Source organism: Pongo abelii, chromosome 2 (genome assembly GCF_028885655.2).
Source record: "Pongo abelii isolate AG06213 chromosome 2, NHGRI_mPonAbe1-v2.0_pri, whole genome shotgun sequence".
Lineage (NCBI taxonomy): Eukaryota > Metazoa > Chordata > Mammalia > Primates > Hominidae > Pongo > Pongo abelii.
This window is the reverse complement of record NC_085928.1, coordinates 88,814,533-88,835,639: the sequence shown is the minus strand read 5'-3', so window position 1 is coordinate 88,835,639 and position 21,107 is coordinate 88,814,533. Positions and strand designations below refer to the sequence as shown.

At 41.2% G+C, this 21,107-nt stretch overlaps 1 protein-coding gene across 39 annotated transcripts in view; it reads right to left on the bottom strand.

Moving 5' to 3' along the window:
- MAGI1 (membrane associated guanylate kinase, WW and PDZ domain containing 1) overlaps positions 1-21,107 on the bottom strand; it is a 678,789-nt gene that overhangs the window by 138,856 nt on the left and 518,826 nt on the right.

Sequence of the window (21,107 nt, the reverse complement as noted above, 5' to 3'; positions counted from 1 at the left end):
CACAGTCAGCAGCTTTTAGGACTCCAGTAAATACTATAAACGTATCCACCTTAAGCTCAGAGCCTAAGGGGTTTGTGTTTTTATCACAGGCCTTGAGATTCTCATATTCCTCAACACAACGGCAAGTTCCAAAGCCCTTTAAAGAAAATGACACCCACTGCATAAACACATCACTAGAGAAATATGATTGCCTGAGATCTGTGGTTGGACATCTCCCAGGGATTAAAATGCTGCTGCTCCTCATGTAATTAATATGTTGGGCAAAAAGAGGCCGTCCATGAATTCTGACTAAGGAGAAAGGACACTGCATTTGCTAGAAAATTCTCCCCCTGAATTAATCTGGTCATCTTCTCAGTGGCTAACAAATGTAACGCTTCCTCTTATGAAATAATGCAGAGCATCCAGAGTACGAAAGTCACCCAGCTCAGGTGCTGGGCTATGGATCTATCATTTTAGCCCAATCTCAGTCAACAAAGTGGAAGCAATGAGCAGAATGTGGTTTACACATAAGTCAAGAAACGAAAATAAACCAAACAGCAATTATGTACCGTGTACTAGGAGGCTATGTTAAATATTATGGGATCCCTCTCCCTCTCTCCCTCTCCCCTTCTCTCCCTCTCTCCCTCCCTCCCCGTCCCCCTCTCCCTCTCCGGTCTCCCTCTCCTTCTTTTTTTCGGTCTCCCTCTGTTGCCAAAGCTGGACTGTACTGCCGTGATCTCGGCTGGCTGCAACCTCCCTGCCTCGGGCTCCTGTGATTCTCCTGCCTCGGCCTGCCGAGTGCCTGGGATTGCAGGCGCGCGCCGCCACGCCTGACTGGTTTTTGTATTTTTGGTGGAGACGGGGTTTCGCCGTGTTGACCGGGCTGGTCTCCAGCTCCTGGCCTGGAGTGATCTGCCCGCCTCGGCCTCCCGAGGTGCTGGGATTGCAGACGGAGTCCCGCTCACTCAATGCTCAATATTGCTCAGGCTGGAGTGCAGTGGCGTGATCTCGGCTCGCTACAACCTCCACCTCCCAATCGCCTGCCTTGGCCTCCTAAAGTGCTAAGATTACAGCCTCTGCCCCGCCACCACCCCGTCTAGGAAGTGAGGAGCGTATCTGCCTGGCTGCCCATCGTCTGGGATGTGAGGAGCCCCTCTGCCTGGCCGCCCCGCCTGGGAGGTGAGGAGCGCCTCTGCCCGGCCGCCCCGTCTGGGAGGTGAGGAGCGCCTCTGCCTGGCCGCCACCCCATCTGGGAGGAAGTGAGGAGCGCCTCTGCCCGGCCGCCCCGTCTGGGAAGTGAGGAGCGCCTCTGCCCGGCCGCCCCGTCTGGGAGGTGAGGAGCGCCTCTGCCTGGCCGCCACCCCATCTGGGAGGAAGTGAGGAGCGCCTCTGCCCGGCCGCCCCATCTGGGAGGTGAGGAGCACCTCTGCCCGGCCGCCCCGTCTGGGAAGTGAGGAGCGCCTCTGCCCGGCCGCCCCGTCTGGGAAGTGAGGAGCGCCTCTGCCTGGCCGCCACCCCATCTGGGAGGAAGTGAGGAGCGCCTCTGCCCGGCCGCCCCATCTGGGAGGTGAGGAGCGTCTCTGCCCGGCCGCCCCGTCTGGGAAGTGAGGAGCGCCTCTGGCCGGCCGCCCCCTCTGGGAAGTGAGGAGCGCCTCTGCCCGGCCGCCCCCTCTGGGAAGTGAGGAGCGCCTCTGCCCGGCCGCCCCGTCTGGGAGGTGAGGAGCGCCTCTGCCCGGCCGCCCCGTCTGGGATGTGAGGAGCGCCTCTGCCCGGCCGCCCCGTCTGGGAAGTGAGGAGCGCCTCTGCCCGGCCGCCCCGTCTGGGAAGTGAGGAGCGCCTCTGCCCGGCCGCCCCGTCTGGGAAGTGAGGAGTGCCTCTGCCCGGCTGCCCTGTCTGGGAGGTGAGGAGCGCCTCTGCCTGGCCGCCCTGTCTGGGAGGTGTACCCAACAGCTCCGAAGAGACAGCGACCATCGGGAGCGGGCCATGAGGACGATGGCGGTTTTGTTGAAAAGAAGGGGGGGAAGTGTGGGGAAAGGAAGGAGAGATCAGATCGTTGCTGTGTCTGTGTAGAAAGAGGTGGGCATAGGAGACTCCATTTTGTTCTGACTAGGAGAAATTCTTCTGCCTTGGGATGCTGTTGATCTATGGCGTTTCCCCCAGCCTCCTGCTCTCTGAAACATGTGCTGTGTCAACTCAGGGTTAAATGGATTAAGGGTGGTGCAAGATGTGCTTTGTTAAACAGATGCTTGAAGGCCGCATGCTCTTTAAGAGTCATCACCACTCCCTAATCTCAAGTACCCAGGGACACAAACACTGCAGAAGGCGGCAGGGACCTCTGCCTAGGAAAACCAGAGACCTCTGTTCATGTGTTTATCTCCTGACCTTCTCTCCACTATTATCCTATGACCCTGCCATATCCCCCTCTCCGAGAAACACCCAAGAACGATCAATAAATACTTAATAAAAAAATAATAATAATTAAAAAAAAATATGAGACCAAAAAAAAAAAGAGCAAAAAATGTGATTTCTGCTGTTACATTCAACAGAGCTCATTTTGCAAGGCATTATTACCTGTGGTGGTGATTTAAGGTCAATGTTTTCCTATATAATAAGGAACGATATTTCCCTATGTCTAGGATCTCTTCGTTGAAATGTAATGCAATTAAATAACCAACTGTATGTGCCTAGTGGCGCTAAAGTTCTTAGCACTGTACAGTCTCTGATCATTTGCCCATGTGAATAACCGCATCCACACCTACACTCGATATTCACTATTTTCATAAGTCAAAAACACTCAACACTTAGTACACACTTTACTCAGGCAAAATGTATTTTTAGTGCACATAATTCTTCTATCTGAAATCTGAATATTTTAAATAGCTGCAAATTGGGCATAGGATGGTTATAGTATAGATGTTTGCTTCTCATAATCAGCATGCTAGAAACTTCAGGTTAAAAAGTCTACTCTTACACTGTTTCCTAATTTGTTCCCATTTCATGCCTCCCCTGGCAGGTGATGACAAATCCCTTGAGGTAGTTCACAACTTTTAAATTTACATCTCAAGTGTCAGGCACAGGAAACATACAGACAGTATCATATACTGTTAAAGAGCAGTGGTCTGGAGCGGGAATCCTAGGTTCATGGTCTGCCTCTCCAACCTGTGGTCTTGGACAGGTTCCTTAGTGTCTACTATTTCTCAGTATCCTTGTTTGCAAAACAGGGATAATAATAGCACCTAATCCATAAGTTTGTTGTGTGTATTGAATGAGATAATCCTTTTTGAGGGCTTTGCTCAATCATTTTTAGTAGACATTATAGTTTATGTTTTTGTTAGAATGAATTGATAGAATCTTACCGTTCAAATCCCACTATAATAATCTGTTATTATACATACATATATATATATATATCTGTTTATGTATATGTGTGTGTATTCATGGCATTATATATTGTATTTATTCAACAAATATTTACTGAGGCCCCAACACATGCCAGGCACTGGGGAAACACTGGTGAACAAGACAAAGCTCATGCCCTGATGGAATTTATATGTTACTGTGAGACACAGAAAACAAATATGTATATAAATAAATATAGCATATAATATCAGGAGGAAATCATTCTTCTATAGACTGAAAGATTAGAAAGTATCTCAGAGCAACATAGGTTAAAGGTTTAGACAGTGTCTTGGAGGGAGGGAGCAAGGGAGAAGTAGGGAAGCTATTTTAGCTAGGTGATGAGGAAGAGCCAGGCTAATAGAAAAGGTGATGGGGAATGCATCCAGGCAGAGGGAAGGGAAAAGGTTTTGATATGGGTGTGATCTGGTGCGTTCATGGAAGGGCAGAAAGGCCAGCATGGTTGCGGTACAGTGGTGAAAAAAGGGCTGGAAAAGAAAGCAAGCGGCAAGATTACGTAGGCCACAGAAAACACTTCGTATTTTATTCTAAGGATAATGGAATGTCATCCTTAGAATGGTTTTGAGCAAGGGGGTGCCTTGATTTGGTTTTTCTTTTATTTTCCTTTTCAGAGACAGAGTCTCGCTCTATCGCTCAGGCTGGAGTGCACTGGAGGAATCACAGCTCACTATCTCCTTGAACTCCTGGGCTCAAGAGATCCTCTCAACTCAGCCTCCTGAGTAGTTAGGACTACAGGCATGTGCCACCACACCCAGCTAATTTTTTTTTTTTTTTTTGGTACAAATAGGGGGTCTCACTGTACTGCCCAGGCTGGTCTCTAACTCCTGGCTTCAAGCAGTCCTCCTACCTTGGCCTCCAAATTACTCAGATTACAAGCATAAGCCACCACACTCGGCTTGGTTTTCCTTTTTAAAGCTCTTTGACTTCAAGGAGAACAAGTTTTCGGCAGAGTAGAGCGGGAGGTGGGCAAGAATAGAAACAGGGTGACCAGTTAGGTGGTTACCATAGTGTCCAGGTGAATGGTAATCAAGATATGGACTAGAATAGGACAGAAGTGATAAGAAGCAGTGAGATTTCTATTACAAACATGAGTATTTTAAAGAGCTACAGCATAGTTCATAGAATAGACATATTAAAAGTAAAACCCATCATCAAGGTATTAAGCGCCACAGGCATTAGCTATTTATCCTGATGCTCTCCATGCCACCCACTGATGGAGGACAGAGAGCATCAGGGGGATGGAGATGCACCAGGATAAATAGCTAATGCACATGGGGCTTAATACGAAGATGATGGGTTGTCAGGTGCAGCAAACCACCACGGCACATGTTTACCTATGTAACAAACCTGCACGTCATATGTAAGTATCCTAGCACTTAAAAATAAATTTTAAAAAAGTATGTCAGCTCATCACACCATGCTAGGTCTATATTTTGAAGACAGAACTAATAGAACTTGCTGATGGATTGGATGTTGTATGTAAAAAAGACAGAAGAATAAAGACAGAAATACTTATTTTGTGACCTGGGCAAATGGGCTGTGCCATTTGTAGAGATTGAGAAGGCTGAGGGGAAAGGTTTTGGGGAAAGGTTTTGGGAAAAGAGAAAATCAAAAGTTCACTTTTGGACATGTTAGGTTTGAAATGCCTAATAGACACCTACGTGCAGACAGCTGGAGCACAGTTGACCTTAAAAGTCCGAAGGTCAGAGTAGAGGGTGGAATGTAAACTTAATAATAATAATAAGAGTGACCAGTTGATTAGTAAACCAATGGCATTTGAAGGCAAGAGACAGAAAGATAAAATCTACAGAGAGAGTTTAGGGAAAAAAAAGCCAAGAAGTTTGGATTGAACACTAAGAACTTGTAACTTTTCGAAGATGAGAATAAGAGAAAGATCGTCAAAGGAGACTAAGCAGCAGTAGCCAGCAAAACAGGAGCAAAGGAGGAGGGTGTGATGTCTTGGAGCCAAGTGAAAAAGCTGTTCAGCCAGCTACCTCTAAAACACAGTCTACATCACACTGGGAATTCCAGTGCAGTGCAAGAATAGAATCTCTTTGAAACTTGCTGTGAAAGGATCTGTCCTAAATATGTTCTATATGGCAACTCTCATATTCAGCCTCCATACCAAAGTTCCATTAACTTAATCCATCTTGAAAAAAAATGAGGACAAAATAAAACAAAACAAAAAATGTGTTGAGTTTCATAGTCTTGCCAAACTAGACAATGTTGATTTTTTTCTCCTTCTGCAGCCATCTTTGCCATTCTTTCAATGATGTTTTCAGATCCAATTTGTCAGGTTTACCTTAAAGACAACAATCACCCTGGGGTCTTAATTTCCTGAGAGGATTCAAAATAATCAAGAACGTCAAAAATGCTACATTTCAACAGAAACATGAAACTAGCAGATCCCATTTTTCCATGTAAATAAATATGCTTAGGATGCCTTAGAGCAGCAGGGGAAGGGAGTGTGTGGGCGGGCAAGTCTCCACCCACAAAACGTTCAGGGTTTATTACCCAGACAAAACCTTTCCATGCTCAGGCTAGCAGGAGGTTTCCCAGCTATCCTCTGAGCAGCCCGCCCTGGGTCTGGGCCAACCTGACCAGGCTCTATTCACCGATGTTGAGGAGAAAAGGACCCAGGGAGGGGACCCCGCCTTCTCTTTTCTTGTAGCAGAATGACAGGCTGCTGGCTGGACACACGCCTGGCAGATGGCATTTCAAAGGGTTTTCAGGAGCCATCTGGGTTGGGTACAATTATTACGAACCATGCTTCTAACAAAGCCAGAAGGGTTACTTCCTGACAGAAGACGAGTAAAACAAATTCTACCATGTTTCTCAGGGACAGCGTATTAATATAAAAAAAAAAAAAAAAAAAAAAAAAGCGACCAGGCTGACAAACTGGGATTTTCCTTAGCCTACAATACTGCCTTCTGTTTTTCTAGCTAGAAATTGGGCCGACGATATCTTGCAGTTATTAGCTTTAAGCTAACAATAAGCACAGCGTCCAACCCCCCTAAAAAGAAAAAAAATATATAACACTGGGAAAAAAATAATAGCTTCCATTTCTCAGATGTTCACTTATGTCCCAAGCAAGGTGTTAAGCACTTAATCAATACTATTACTGTATATAATCTTCACAAGAAACACAGAAGTAAGGATTATTATTACCCTCATTTTATTGATGAGGAAGCTCAGACTCAGAGAAGTAACCTGCCCAAGGTCACATAACAAGTTGGGCAGAGCCATGGTCTGTCTGAACGCAGGCAATGTGACAGCAGCATCCCTCATCCTTAACCATCACTGTCTGATGGAACCTGTCTTCATGGAAATGTTCCATATCTGTGCTGTCTATCCTGGTAGCCCCTAGCCACATGTAGCTATTAAAAAGTGGCCAGTGTGACTGAGAAACTGAATATGAACTTTTATTTAATCTTAATAACTTTAAGTTTAAATAGCCACATGTGGCTAGTGGCTACTGGAGTGGTCAGTACAGCTCTCAACCATGAGAATATCTGAGTTGCCTTCATTACACTACATCCAGTACCATGTCCCAAACAACTTCTAACACTCAAAATAAGAACAAGAAACATACTTACCTGAAACAGCATGACATCTCAAACAGATAGAAGAAAACCTCTCTTAAAAAAAAAAATAAAAAACTCTCATATGCTTTGAAAAACTATCTAGTCAACTCCATGATTCGTTTTAAAAATTCTATTGATTCCTATTGGCTGTGGTCTCTAGGAAAAAAAAAAAAATGTTCTTAGATATTTGTGACAGCATGGTTTGTAGCAAACAAAACAAAAAAGACCAAAACAAAAGAAGCCCTCCAAGACACAGAAAAAATGAGTGTCCACGAATATGGAAATGATTGAATGAAATATGGTTGATCCACCCTTGGGAAAATGTTTTAGCTATGTAATGGTAAATGGTAAAGAATGGTTAAATTGGCCAGGTGCAGTGGCTCACGCCTGTAATCCCAACACTTTGGGAGGCCGAGGTGGCCAGATCACGAGGTCAGGAGATCGAGATCATCCTGGCTAACATGGTGAAACCCCATCTCTACTAAAAATACAAAAAATTAGCCAGGCGTGGTGGCAGGTACCTGTAGTCCCAGCTACTTGGGAGGCTGAAGCATGAGAATCACTTGAACCCGGGAGGCAGAGGTTGCAGTGAGCTGAGATTGCGCCACTGCACTCCAGACTGGGCAACAGACTGAGACACCATCTCAGAAAAAAAAAAAAAGAATTAAATCTAACCTAAAATTTAATTTTTAACCTAAAAAAAGGTTAAATCTACATGCAGTTACCTGAAGGAATGCCTTTAATGTGCATTGAAGTGATACAAACAAATTATAGAATAAGATGTAGACTATCACTGTATTTCAATGAAGAACAGAATATGGCTTGTTTTACAAGTTTATGAGTTTTATGAGTTCACATAGTTAAATGGGTATAATAATACTATACCCTTAACAGTGGTAACCTCAGGAGGGTAGCTTCAGAAATGGGAAGAGATGAAATGATTGTTTAAACAGCTCTCATGCTCCGAATGGTATCAGTAGGCAGGTAACTGTCTTGGCATTTTATAAACTGAATGAAATCATTATTTAAGAAATATTTTAAGACCTGATTCTTGGGTATTTTATTCAAGTATCTGCAATAGTAACTCAGTCCTCACAAGAAACATGCAAAAGACTTATAGACTCCAGCGGAATCACACAAACAATGTTCCAAGGTTTCCCATCTCACAGAAAGCCAGCCTCAAGGTCAACAATACTTTACTTGCCTTACCGATGAATAGGAATATACTACAAGTAGATTTGAGAAAGTGGTACTATTTTTTCCACTTGATTTTATTTTTAAACCTCAAACTGCTCATCACTTAAACAGGGTCCTTTTTAAGTATTTAAGTACCTCCAAGATTTGTACTAGAATAGTGAATATCAACCCTTCCCACCACTAGATAATAACTTAAGTAATTAATTTCAGCTATGTCCTAGTGAGTGTCTCAGAATGAATTAGCAATGCCCCCAAAGCTCATCCAGTAAAGCTTGAGTGGCTACCTGCTTCTTACACACATTTTATGGTTCATAAACTTGCAGTGTATCTGGCTTCAGAGACTCGTGCTGAGGAAATGAGAAAGTGACCTTCCTTATCACTGAAATCCACAAACCATGACTACGAAAAGGAAACTGGACTGGGAACTTGTCTGCTCTTTTTATTCTAGAAATTCTCTTGAAATATCCAGTTGAGGCAGAAAAAGAAAAATCTTACTGGTGAAATTCTGATAAGCCATTTCCTACTGCTTCACCTTCCCAAAGCCATCGGTTTCAAGATGTTGAGATCTCACTCAGCAACTGTCCAAATGGTCTTATGGCCAGATTGTTAAAGGAAAATAATCAACCCACAAAGATTAAATTGTGAATATTCCATGATATCACCTGCTGTTAAATTAATCAGGGTCCTGCTTGTAAAAATCTAACAAGACTTCAAAAAATGACAGTCACTGCAACTGCTTACACGTTAAGAACAGATCATCATTTTCCTATTCTAATACAATCATTTATTTGCATCTGATAAATATCCAGAGTATCAGTTGGATACCCAGGACAGCTTCATGCAGCTCATTCTTTAGCTGATAGAGCTAGAGCACAGTAGAATGTATCAGTCCTCCAAATTCACTCAGTTACCTACCTCTCGCACAATTCTTGCCATATATGACAATCAGCACTACCATTTACTTGATATCTACCCCTCAAATCAAACTGCCTTTTGAGGTGAAACAGACGTCTTATTTAATATTAAAAACCCCTTCTGAAACTGCTTTTAAAAAAAAATTAAACAGACTAGGTGCAGTGGCTCACACCTGTAATCCCAGCACTTTGGGAGGCCGAAGTGGATGGATCATGAGGTCAGGAGTTCAAGATCAGTCTGGCCAAGATGGTGAAACCCCGTCTCTACTAAAAATACAAAAATTAGTGGTGACAGGCACCTGTATTCCCAGCTACTCAGGAGGCTGAGGCAGAGAACTGCTTGAACCCGGGAGCTGAGATCGTGCCACTGCACTCCAGCGTGGGCAACAGAGTGAGACTCTGTCTCAAAAAAAAAAAAAAAAAAATTAAACATATTTGGGTAAAAAGGAAATACTTAGCCACCACAAACCTATTAGAATGGTTTAAAAATGTTTCCGTAATACCAAATGCTGGCAAAAATATGGAGCAACTAGAACTCACATGTCTTATTGGGAAGAATATAAAATGGTACAACCATTTGGGGAAAGAGTTTGGCAGTTGGTTAAAAAGTTAAACATAAATTTCTCATATGACCTAACAATCCCACTCCTAAATGTTTACCCCAGAGAAATGAAAACATATTCACACAAAACCCCGTACACAAATGTTTAGAAGAGCTTTATGCATAATCAACCAAAACCGGAAAACAACCAAATGTGGTTCAATTGGTGAATGAATTCACTGTGGCACATCCCTACAAAGAACTACTGCTCAGCAAAACTACAGATACACACAGCATGGACGAGTCTCACATATATGCTCAGGGAAAGAGAAGCCAGACTCAAAGATTACACACTGTATGATTACTCCATTTATATTCTACATATTCTATAGAGATGGAGAATCAAGCAGTGGTTACCAGCTATGTAGGGTGGGAGCAGCACAGGTAATTAGGGAAAGGAGGAGGACACTGTTTTGTTTCCTGCCTGTGGTGGTGGTTGCACGACTGTGCTTTGGTCAAAACCCATAGTGCACACCACAAATGGTGAATTTTACTACGTATAATTTTTTTAAAAAAGGAAACATTTAGCTTTACCTCAAATGGAGAATCAGTTTCATCCTGCCATAAATAGTAAGTAAAAATAAATGCAACAAAAATAAAGCCATTTTGTTTTATCTGTAGCCTAAGGCTCTGAGCCTGAGGTCTGAATTATCCTATTATCACAAAAGAGGATTGACAAACATTAGAAATATCTTAGACGCCTATTAACGTCAATTTGAGACTTTCTGCTTAGCATTAAGTATAAGGATTTGTCTTCGTTAGTTTGGACTGTTATAACAGAATACCATAAACTGGGTGGCTTAAACAACAAGCATTGTTGAGACAGGCATTTTGACACACACCTGGAGTCCCAGCTACAAGAGAAGCTCAAGTGGGAGGATTGCTTGAACCCAGTAGTTCAAATCCAGCCTGGGTAACATAACAAGAACTGTCCGGTGAGAGGGCCCTCTTCTTGATTTTCAGACAGCTGCCTTTTTGCTCTATCTTCTTCACATGGCAGGAAAGGAAGGCCCTTCCCCTTTTCACATGGGGCATTAATTCCATCACGAGAATCTGACCTTCGGTTAATTAACTTCTAAAGGCCCTACCTCCAAATACCATTACATTAGGAATTAGGGACCCAAAGGTGAGAGAGGGAGACAGAAGGGTGCGTTGAAGCAGAAACAATTCCAATGTGAAAAGAAAAGGTGTGTGGGTAAGGTGGTCATGGTGCCATGGAAAGGGCTGAAAGAAAATCTATGGCTCATACTACTTTGGAGGGTGGGAGTGGTTAGAAAACGAACAGTGGAGAGAGGGGGTAAAAATCCATGATACAGGTAATCCCAGATGAGACAGCTATGCAGACTCAAAACGGTCACGTGAATAAATGTGACTCAAACTGTTAGTGTCTCCAAGCAACACACACACACATACACTGCCCCCTCCCCACTCCCAGATGTGCTGTACCTCCAGCAGAACAAAGTTGAAAAGGTAAGATCCTTGTCTTCTAAGAACTTGGAATCAGTTTGAGTCTGTGTCCAATCAGAATTGATGCCTCACTGTAAACAAGAAAGCAGCTAAAAGAGACTTGACTGATTGTCGTCCCTGTAACACATTATAAAATAAACAGGAATAAAGAAGGCCAGCCTCCTCCTCAGGAATCAGGGGAAGTTGTTGAGTTATTTAACACTTTATATGTGGTGATCTACAAATCACTTCACAAGAAAGCAAGGACACTCAGGGCAACATAAATGGATCCTTTCTAGAAGCACCATTTTGAATAATGGGGCATTCTCTGTCCAAAACTCTCAACTATGATAACAAAGGTCAGAAACAGGACCCTTATTTTTTCTATCCCAGATCTCAATACAGTAGTGTCAGTAATTGTGTCTCACAAATGGAATAATGCCAAGCCATTCAACAGCAGGTGTGTAAAGATAATTATTTTATTCCAGCTATAACTTGCACATTTGGGATCAGCAGACCCTTTCAGATTCCATTTTGCATGGAAGAACACTGTGTGATGAAGGTATTGGAATCTCATTTTAAAAACCACACCTAAAATACTTGAAATAAATAAGGACTTGGCATTTATTCCATTGTGCTGATGATTTGCAAAACTGGCCTAGACATGAGAGATGGGAAGCATCTGATCTGGCTTTCATGATCCTACTTCTAGCTCTTTTCTCTATAGCTACGACATGGGATGAAGGAAAAGAAGAAGTTTTGAGTGCCAAATCCAAGTAGCTCCACAGGAACTATTCAAACTGTCCATGTATCCTTTTCCTGGAAGCCAGGTGCTGTCAGTTAAGTGTAAACATGTTACCTTTCAAGGAGATCCATATTATGTCAAAGAAAAATGTGGACCTTCCAGATTGTTGAATGAATCATATAATACAAAAAGAGAGTATATATTTGTCTAGGGCAAGCAAATGGTTCCCAGTAATAAACAAAAACAGCAGCTCAAGGAGCTGATGTAAGAAGAACCAGTCTTGATCCAGCTCTGCCACTAAATTAATTATGTGACTACCTTGGAACATTCCCTTTTATGCACTCAATGTCCTTATCTGTAAAACAAAAAGGGTAACTACTGCTCTGACTATATCACAGAATGATTGTGAAACCAAATACATTCATGTGCAAGGATACAAATCCCTCAGCAAATTTAAGGCATTAGAAAATTATGTTCATTTAAAAAATCTGTATTTAGGTCAACGTCTATTCTTTATATGCATTATCTCATTTAATCCTTGCAACAACACCATAAAGTAGGTAATATTATTATCCTATGTCACAGATGAGAAAACATGCACACATTATGCGACTTGCCAAGAATTACACAGCTGGTAAGTGGCAGGACCAGGACTTGAAACCAGGTTTTTGTCACTAGGTGGGAACTTCTGTACACAAAGAAGACATTGGGGAGGGGTGGGAGGATAAACTAGTGGAGGAGCAAGGTGCCGCTGAATTTCCACAGCTCTTCACCCAGGATTGAATAAATCAACACTGTCTTCATCCAGGAAACATAGTGGGGAGCTGATGGAGTTGATGGTCTGGGAGAAGAAAGCTGGTAAAACCCTTCCCCACAACCTCTTTGATCCCAAACCTAAACTGTCAGGAACTATGTCTTACTGCCTCTTAACCAGAATACTGAGGAGGACCAGAAAACATTCCACACGAAAGTCAACTTGAACCTGAACATTAACCATTTTTCCTCATTTTTCAGGGAAGGGAACTTTGGCACATACAAACTCATGGAAACCTTGCATTCATTAAAGTCAGGAACATGAGAATTCTCAGGTTGTAATTGATTCATTTCAAACAGTATTAAAAAGCATCCAGGAAATAAAGGATAAGAATCTTCAGCATTAGATACACATTTATCAGAAATCAACTTTTGAGGATTATCCTTGAGGCATTTTTGTTCCAAGAGGGATTCAGGAAACCAGTAACGCTATACCCTAGGGCTAAAAGTTGTCTATGAGAAAAGGGGATTAGAGCAGATAGACTCTCTCCATTATGGCAGGTAATAATACTTTCGCTTTCTCTGATTAATTATAGCAATTGCTTGTGTAAAATGGAATGAACTACTTCCAACGATTTCAACCAGATAATTTTCAAAAGCATATTAAAAGAAAATAATTATTTTGGTGAAAAGCTGTGATTAAGAATATCAAGTTTCCACAAATTAGGTGACTTTGCATGCTCAATGCTAAATACTGAATGTTTCTAATATTTGGCAGCTTTCTTGCTTAGTTAAAAAAAAAAAAAATAACTGGGGCCAGGCATGGTAGCTCACGAGCTCAAGACCAGCCTAAGCAAACAGTGAAACCTCGTCTCTAAAAAAATTTTTTTAATTAGCCAGATATAGTGGCACATGCCTGTAGTCCCAGAAACTCGGGAGGCTGAGGTGGGAGGACCACTTAAGACCAGCAGAGGTTGAGACGGCAGTGAGCCATGATCGTGCCACTGCACTCCAGCCTGGGCGACGAAGTCTAAAATAATAATAATACTAATAATAATAATTGGGAATGACTGCTAATAGCTACATGGTTTCTTTGGGGAATAATGAACATTATTTAAAATTAGATCATTTCAATGGTTGCACAGTTCTGTGCATATAATAAAAACTAAAGAATTATATACTTTAAAGGAGTGAATTTTATTATGTATAAATTGTGTATCAATAAAGTTGTTAAAAAACTATTATACTGCAGAGATATAAAGATGGGCAAAACATGATCACTGTTCTCATGAATATTATAATTTAGTTGAGGCACTGTTACATTTCCATAAATAATAATAAACAGTATAATTTACTCTTGATCAATTTAACAGCTGCTTTCATTAGTCCTCTCAATATGGGAACTTAGAGAAAGAGTGAGATCAGCAATCACTGACCATGTTATGTCATTTTCCTAAAAATTGCAGGATCTAAAGCTCTTTCAGAATGGCAGTCTAGAGAAACTGTTACAAAATCTACAACCAGATTTGGTGAGTTCAAATCTCAGCTCTGGTATTTGCAAACTGTGCAACCATAGACAAGGTAAACATTTTGGGCCTTGGTTTCCTCATCTCTAAAATGGGAATAATAATAATGCATGCCTCATAAGACTGTGTGAGGATTATATGAGACAATACAGGTAAAATGCTTCACCTGGTCGTAATACGCATTCGGTAAGCATTAACCATGACAACAACAGTATCTGCCCACGCCCACCGCCAACAACATACTCTGTGCTACTAAAGGGAAATGGTTATGGGAGAAGGAAGACTATGGATCACTTACTATATCTCTAACAAACAGCACAGGTTTTCTATACATAATGCCTAATTTAATTCTTCCAAGAGGGGTATATTTTTCCAACCTTGATGAAATTTTCCATCCCTAACCACCATTTTTCAAAGTCACACAAGAATCTATATTGCTCCTAACCACAACTTTATGGATTATCTTTCAATAAGAAATCACAAAGTCAACACATTCTATAAATACCATCATTCTAGTCATTAGCCACTAGCACGGATCCATAAGAAAATGCCTACTTATTGAAATATAATGTCTAAATTTGAGGATCTCAGTTGCCCTAATTCCATGCTAACCATGTTATTCTTCACATAATCAAAGCCTTCTATAATTAAATGAATGTGATATTTATTGAGCAAATATTATATAACTGGATATAAAGAGAGAAATAAATTTGTATCAAGTACTAAAACAAAGCAATTATAATAGCAATTCAAAACAGATAAAAGAAAAAAGGAGTTTATGTCCATTTAACAAATACATTCGTTCTCAGCTGACATAGGCATGATAGTTCTGAAGCCTTCTCAAGTGTACAGCCAAATAGTCACGAACATGTAAATTTTATTTTCGCTCCCATCAAGTATACATATGGCTACATCAAAGTAAACAAGAGGAAATATCACAGAGTGCAACATATAACTTGTTGAAAAAATAAAGAAGAATTGGGTACAATACTAAGCCCACACCAAAAAAGGTACACTATAGTACTACCTGTGCATGGTCTTCATAGTATTGAAGAAAACTTACCGGGGCAGTAAAATTTCTAGCCACACAGCAGTATCGTGTTGAAGCAGGTCTACAGAGTAAGTAGCATAAAACTGAACATATCTTTCCATTTGTTAACACATGCTTTTTTCCCTCATATTTATAGTGGTATTTACCTTGAAGGGGGTTTAGATTTGGCATCAAAAACTCAAACATTCAAAAAGTGTCTCATGAGCAAAGGCTGAGAAAAATGAGCATTTAAATATCACATAAAATTGTATGAGGATTACATGAGACAACACATGTGAAATGCTTAGCCTGGTCATAATATGGGTTCTCAGGCAGTTGATTTCACTCTTGGGACTCTGGTGTTTTTCATAACATGCTTATGTTTTCCCCCATAAATAATGACATCAGCAGATTCCCAGAAAACTAAACTATAGCTTTGACTCCTAGCCCCTTCCATTACCTTATCTAATGTTTGCCAATGATCTCTGTAACTATAAATCACAATCCAAAAATATATGGACTTGGAGCAACTGCAAAATCATCTAGACCCAGCTGATTAACTGTTATTGCCCTCATTTCAATTAGTTCATGTCTCAGTGAGCAATTACATTCTCACATTATGTGGTACTTCTCTGGTTACAACTATAGCTCATTTTATGTTATGGACTATATAGTTTCTAGATAGATGAATCATAGAAATTATTTTTTTTCAGTCTCATTGTTAAGCCAAATTAGGTAGCTTTTAGAGGTGATTTTTTTTTTTTTTAACAACAGCAACATAAAAAACCCAATTACTAATGTTTCTAAACATTTGTTTGGAAAATGCAGACAGTGAGGAACAGAAGCCTGTGCTGATGTGATAAACCCAAGTTCTGGTCTTTACCCACACTGACTTTAAAAATAACTATCTCATTAGAATACTATATGAGGTATCAAAGGTATTATCAGAAAAGTAGTGGCCAATTTTTAAAATATAAAATCGGCCGGGCACGGTGGCTCACGCCTGTAATCCCAGCACTTTGGGAGGCCGAGGCGGGCGGATCACGAGGTCAGGAGATGGACACCATCCTGGCTAACACGGTGAAACCCCGTCTCTATTAAAAATACAAAAAAATCAGCCGGGCGTGGTGGCGGGCGCCTGTAGTCCCAGCTACTCAGGAGGCTGAGGCAGGAGAATGGCGTGAACCCGGGAGGCGGAGCTTGCAGTGAGCCGAGATTGCCCCACTGCACTCCTGCCTGGGCGACAGAGCGAGACTCTGTCTCAAGAAAAAATAAAAATAAAAATAAAAATAAATAAAATCAAGCAGCTTTTATTATTATAAGTTACTTTGAATTATTATGTTATATAAAGACAATAATTTTTAAATAGAATCTAATAGAAATCGGGCCTTTTCAAACAAGCCTTCCTTATTTCAGAGATGTCAGGTGAGTGCTTTGCCTTCTAAGACAGTCACATTACTTTAAGCCTATAGGATTCTCATTAATCCAAGAATGCAAATTACGCCTTTGTCATCTATTCAAACTGGACCCAATGTGAGACCAGATAAAATCCAACCAATGAATCTGTATTAGAGATAATTTTCATTAAAAGGAAATGGATACCTTTGTTGTGACATATAAATAACAAAAGAAAAAACTGGGGAGTTTTGTTTTTGTTGTGTTTTGTTTCATGTGTATTAAGTGAATGTCATGATCACACAATGCTTACTGGTTCTCACTCTTGGGTTCCATCTGATTTGTCATCCCTGTCAACAGCAACTGCTGATCAAGGGCAAAGAGAGGGCAGAGGCAATCTTTATTTCCTCCATTTGGCAGCAGGGTAAGACTGCCATTAGTTTCCTGTCAGCCAGGGAAGACCTGGTGATACGATGGATGATCCTGGAGCTCTTACAAGAAGTTTTCACCAGATACTTGCCTCTTAACCTATTTACCTAGCAGTTAGGCTCTCATCTTCTGGGAAACCCACATTTTTGCCCAGAGGGAAGCAAAAAGTCAAAGTGTTTAATTGAAGCTATTGCCTTGGCTTCCAATGGGTTTATTGTTTCAAAACAAAACAATCAAAACAAACAAACAAACAAAACACAGGTATTTAAATGAACCAGTTGGGAAATCCAGAGAGCTCCTAATCTCAACACATAACATATGTTACATTTGAAGACAGTAATTTTTTAAATTAACCACTTCATAAAATGTTGTACAAGAATTTTTTGTTTTGTTTTACATGAGCAAAACAGAAAATGAGACATCTAAGAAAAAAGAAGTGGCTTTCTAAATGCTTAAATGAATACTAACTAATGTCAATGAATGATACTTACACTAAAAGCAGCCATGGAAAATATAAAATTCACAAAATAGGGCCTGATCAAATTTTTCATAGTTGCCCCTTATTTCTCTTTTCAGATATAAAAAGTTAATGCTGTAGACAATGTAGAATCTACGAAAGAACACAAAGACAACAAGTACCCCCACCATCCAGAAATAAACCCTATCAACAGTTAAGTATCCAAAGTCCATGGCACCAACCCATGGCCAGGGATGAATTCTGGGAATCTTCAGCCAAACTCTCAGCCATCAGAATTGTCACTTGCCACTTCAGGCTTCATTGTAATCAACATCAAATCATATGGTCCAATACTTTACAGAGAAAAGGTATTGCTGTTTTTTTTACAACCGTAATAGCAAACCTGGCACTTACACGCTTTGGGTTACACAAATACTGAAAATGAGGGTGAGAACACATCATAAAGTTTATTGGAGAAGGTAGTACTGACTGGATGCACAGTTCAAAAATCTTTACGGGGGCACGGGGAATTGAAATAGCAGAAATTATCAAAAACAATTTCTTGCCCTAGTTTTCAAGCTCTGGGTCCTTTAAAAAGTGTAATAATAAGCTGGGTGCAGTGGCACGCACTGATAGTCCCAGCTACTCAAGAGGCTGAGGATGAGAGAATCGCCTGAGCACAGAAGTTCAAGTCCAGACTGGACAACATACCAAGACCCTGTCTCTCTCTCTTTTTTTTTTGAGATGGAGTTTCGCTCTGTTGGCAGGCCGGAGTGCAGTGGCGCAATCTTGGCTCACTGCAACCTCCACCTCCTGGGTTCAAGTGATTCCCCTGCCTCAGCCTCCTGAGTAGCTGGGACTACAGGCATGCGCCACCCCACCCGGCTAATTTCTATATTTTTAGTAGAGACAGGGTTTCACCATGTTGGCCAGGATGGTCTCGATCTCTTGACCCTGGGATCCGCCCATCTCGGCCTCCCAAAGCATTGGAATTACAGGCATGAGCCACCGTGCCTGGCCGACCCTGTCTCTTTTTAAAAGTATAATAATAATAAATAGTAGCATGCACTCAACTAATGACAGAGATCTGTTAATATCACTATCACCACAAAAGAGTTATAAAGCACTTACTACACGTCAGGCACTGCAAGTACTTTGTACTCTCTTTTCCCCCAAAACCTTATCACAATCATGAGCAAAATACTAAAATAAGCCCACTTCTCAAATGACGATTTGGAAAGAAACATAGTACATCCCACCTCTTTAAGGGGGCTGAACTGGGATTAAAACCCAGGTTTTCCTACTCTGGAAGCTAAGCTCTAAAATTTTACACTACCTAGCTTCATATCTCATTCTGCATCAAGCATGTTAGCCGCTATTCTTAGACTACTCCAGAAAGAAACCTGCCTCAGGGCCTTTGCACTTGCTATTACTCATCCCTACAGCACTCTTGTCTCAGTTGGCCACTCTTTCTCAAGACAGCCCCAATGGTTGCTCCCAAACTTCCTTCAAGAATTTGCTCCAATGTCACCTTCTTGGTAAAGAGCTTCTTAATGGCTTACTGTAAATTGTAAGCTCTTCCTCCCACCCTTGAACTACCTATCCTGCTTTATCTTTCTCCACAGCACGTATCAACATCTGTGCTGGTTATTAAATTAGTGGCTTGGCTCCAAATCTACCCTTCCAAACACTCTTCGGCAATGCTCAAGTTAGGAGTCTACAAACTGTATTTCCTAGGATTATTCTGCAATAGGGGAAAACTGAAGAAGGTGGGAGGTCAGAGGGAACTAGCTACTTCCCATATGTTTGCTGTTCCTGTCAGTATGTCCCCAGCAGAGGCCCTTCGCCCTGGCAGCCTAAGTTGGTTCCAGTCTCCAACTCCTGGAGTCAGTCTCATTGCATCCCAATAGGTACCAGTGCCACCTTCTTGGACATCTGAGCTCTCTGCCACAGGAGTCCCTCCTCTGAGCCTCGAGACTCAAACAACTCCAAACTCTTTATTTTGATCCTCCCACCCAATGATGCAGGCTGCTTTCTGAAGTTATTTCCTTCGTGTGACCTCAGAGCTCTCTTTCTGCTTTTTCAGATCTCGAACACCAATTCCCTATAATAGAGTCCCTCTGTTGAAAAACCTAGTATGATTTTTGCTTTCTTGACTGGACCCCAAATGACATACTTAATATGTAATAACTTTAGATTTATAAACAACATTTAGAAAACAATCTTTCCACAGTAGCATTAGAACAGAGGGTTTTGTCTGTCTTATTACTGTTGAATCCTAAGCACCTGGAATAGTATCTGGTCCATATTAGGTGCTGAATAAACATTAGCTGAATGAATGTATCCCTCTAGTTAGTAGTTTAAAACTAACCAGAAGACATTGTCTAGGTTTCAGCCTAAAGACTATCTTAACCCCAAAGGCTTCTCTGACTCTAACTAAAGTAGATCCCCTCTAGTTCTCCTTCACAGACCACTGCATAAGTCTACCATGGCACATTTGACAATGTGTAAAATGACTTTCTGTATCTCTATATTTATTTATTTATCTTTCTCATTCACCATAATATTAACATCATAAGAATTAGAGTTGTGTCTGTCCCACTGTATCTTCGGTGACTAGCGCAGGCTAGGCACGCGGTAATTGCACGATTTTTTGTGGAAATAAAGGTACACTGGGGCTTAACTTCACGAGAAAATAATCATTTGGACATTTTATTGCTCTTCCCAAAAGAAAAGGTAGGAGATGGGAATTAGTAGTGATCTCAGTGGGATCCTGTACCCTAAACTCCTTGATGTGACTTGGAATCCCAAATAGCTGTTAAGCCAAATTTGATTTGATGGTATTATGAGACATTGTTATAGTCACAAATTAAAATACTTCACAAACATCAACACCATGAAAAATTAAAACCTGTGTTGAAATCCTCTATGGTTTCAGCAAATATCTACTAAACACGTACTATGTGCCAAGTAATGTTGAAGATGGTAGATGCATCAAAAAATAAATAAATAAATAAATAAACCGAGTTTATGTCTCCATGGAGTTGATATTCTAGTCAGTAGAGATACACATTAAATAAACTAATAAATATACAATATGTCACTTAACGTGAGGGAGAAAAAGCAGAGTAAGAGTGGTAGGAAATTTTCAATGGTAGAAGTAGAATTACAATTTTACATGATGAGGGAATTCCTCGCCGAGAAGGCAAAATATGCACAGAGGACTAAAGGAAATGAGAGCAGGAGCCATGGGCCAGGCCTGGAAGTGTTCTAGGCACAACAGGTAACACCAAACGCAAATGTCCTGAGGCAGGAGCAAGCTATGTGTTTGAATTACAGTAAGAAGCAGAGTGGGTGGGGTAAGAGAAAGATGTTATTAGGTTAGGGCAAACGTAATTGCGGTTTTTGCCATTACTTTCTTTATTGCACCAACCTAATAGATCAGAGAGAATATGGGGACTTGACAACACAGAGAGATAGAGGCCACCATAAGGACTTCGTATCTTATGAGGAAGATGGGAAGCCACTGAAAAGTTTTCATCACAGGAGTATCATGATCTCACACACACACACACACACACACACACACACATACATATATATATTTTTTGAGATGGAGTCTTGCTCTGTCACC